Source organism: Lactuca serriola, chromosome 3 (genome assembly GCF_051521515.1).
Source record: "Lactuca serriola cultivar US96UC23 chromosome 3, Lser_US96UC23_V15, whole genome shotgun sequence".
Lineage (NCBI taxonomy): Eukaryota > Viridiplantae > Streptophyta > Magnoliopsida > Asterales > Asteraceae > Lactuca > Lactuca serriola.
Window position 1 is genome coordinate 282,893,852 of NC_136410.1, and position 2,948 is coordinate 282,896,799.

A 2,948-nucleotide genomic window follows, 5' to 3' on the forward strand; every position below is an offset into this window, starting at 1 on the left:
GAAACTGTGAGACACTACTTGGAACAAGTATGAGTAGGTGTGAATGGTAGTAGAGGCCTATACTACCAGAAGCACAGGACTCACACTTGGATCAGGGAAAGTCACGAGGGTACCAAGAAGCTAGTAATTGATTTTGTTTTATTCAAGTATGTCGTTACCATTGTTTCGGTAATGACTAAGAAGATTGTTGTTATCCTGACCCTAGTGGTCATATCACATTAAGTCCGACTACGGTGAGTAGGTTACGCGGTTCAGAGAACCAAGTTTGATGTAGTGTCTGACTTAAACCAAACGATTGAAATCAAAGCGATCAATAGAAATATAGCGCTCGTTGTTAAAGAAGTTGGTAGCTAGAAATGCCAAATGTTAAAGTGTGATTATATCACATTAGAACATGAAGGAAGGAATATCTTGTTTTATAATTTAACTCTAAGAGACCTAAGTCTAAGTGTTGCAACATACGATGATAGGTCATTAGAATATGACACATCAATCCATAGTAGTAATAAAAGAAGTTATCTCAAGTTCATATCCAGTAAGGATGGAGATTGTGACTTGAAGGTTATAATTTGGAGTCTAACCTTAGGTAGAGAGCAGGTGCACGATCAAGTACTGCTTGCAGTCAATGAGTCTGAAGAGATAGACTTGAAGGAATATAGAAGTTATAAATTATTACCTAGGATGAAGAGATGACATATGGAGTCAATATACGAGCCCTGTTTCGTTGATGATTCCGGGACGTAATCATCCTAAGGGGGAGATAATTGTAACGACCGTAGATCCGGGCTAGTTAATTTAGAGGCAATAGGGGTCGAAAACGACTTTTCGACAAAAGATTATTTAGAATAAATAATCTTAACCAAGTTGTAGAGTATGTCACAAGGTTTCCGTACATATAAAGAACGCCGAAATCCGAGTTATAACGAAGAAGTTATGGCCCGTCGAAGTTTTACGGCAAAACCGGCACGACACCGGGAAGCGTAAATACTGAATTTATGATAGAGCGAGATTTAGCCTTAGCAATCTAAACGAAAGTTTTAGAATATGTTAAACTAAGAGCGTCAATAAAAAGAACACCCAAATCTGACTTCGTATGAGGAAGTTATGATTTTTCTAAGATTCGGCTTAGCAGTGCATGACCCGAAACTCGAATTTTAGTTTGAGCGGTTTTTGGCTTACGCGACCTAAATGATAGTTGAATATCTCATTAATAGGAACTCAACGGTAAAAAGACAGACGAAAACGGAGTTCGTATGAAGGAGTTACGAATTCTTCGCGGTCATTTAACAGTCTAAACGCCTCCTACTGTTAAATTTGAGATCGGTCGAGAATTAGCCGACGGAGTCTAAATGAAAGTTGTAGATCTTGATTTTACCTACGCGTGGATATAAAGAACGTCGAAAATGGAGCTCATATGCGAGAGTTATGATTTTTCTAAGTTCGAAGGCTGATACGCGATAGGGGGTGACGTGGCACCACCAGAATTGGACACGTGGCACCACCAGAAGGCCACCACATGGACCAACTCGGCGAGTAGGTCCCCCCTACTCGGCGAGTCCATCAGATTTTGCACTATAAATAGAGGTGTCGGGTCTAGCCTTCTCTTCACACCTCCCAAACTTGCTTTCCCTCTCTAACCTCCCTAACCCCCCTAAAAGCCTAGGTAAACCCCCTAGCACCCGAAGGAAGCCCCGAGGCTCCCGGAATCCCGAGAAAAGAGCCTTTCGGCTCGGGAACGCTGCTCCAGCGAAGCCCAGTTTAGCGAAAAACCCGCTGTAAGTGAGTTGTACCTACCCTATCTTTAGTATAGCTTATGTTTTAATATAGTAACATTATTAGGAACTTATAATGAGTATTTGGGCTATTATTATGAGTTATATTGAGTGTTATTTAACGCTTATATAATAATAATAATAGCTAGACTATTAGTTTGTCGCGGTTATCGTTAGACTAAACCCTAGTGGTATTGATACTAGGTTTTCTCGAAGGAAATTGTTTTGAGAGTATCGAAGCGTTGTTCGAGTGTTGAGTCACCACCTACTCAGGTGAGTGCATAGTCCCTTTCATCTTACACATAGATATGAAGTATTTTATATAAACTACGTGCTATGTGTGCATATTATCTGAATACTTGTTGTCTATGCTGGTTGAACGTTTTGTACATGTTTTAAAGGACTTAAACTGTATACATATTTTATATATACGAAAATGTTGGGTATGAGATGGGTAGATGAATGATGAGGGATAGAAGATGACGTGAGTATACATTGGCAGCTATAGACTTAGTGCCTATGGGACAAACACCGGTAGCTATGGAATTAGTACCTGTTAGACGTTGGTAGCTATGGATTTAGTACCTGTTGGGAATTGGTAGCTATGGACTTAGTACCTATTAGTTAGACGTTGGTAGCTAACGATTTAGTACCTGTAGGAATTGGTAGCTATGGACTTAGTACCTCTTGAACATTGGTAGCTATGGACTTAGTACCTATTAGATAAAGACTGGTAGCTATGGATTTAGTACCCGATGAATAGACTATAGCAGCTATGGAATTAGTGCTTTATGAACGAACATTGGTAGTTATGGATTTAGTGCCAGTCCTATAACCCTGGAAGTAAGGGAATTCGGAATAAACGAATGCAGGATAGACGACTCTTAGGTTAAATCCTTAAGAGTAAAGAAGATAACGGGGATGAGTAATTGGGTTAATTGTTTGATGATTGAACATAACAATTATATTATTGTGGGTTGAAAACCCTATGTACTCACCAGGTTTCCCAACCTGACCCACTCAGTTTATGTATATCACAGGTGACGAAGTGAAGTGACATTACACTGAGAGATTTAAAGAGATGTAGATCACTAGTGTAAATCATTGTAAGTTCTGTTTATGCTTATGTTTCGGTATTAACGATGACATCCCAAACGTTTTAAAATGAAATAAATA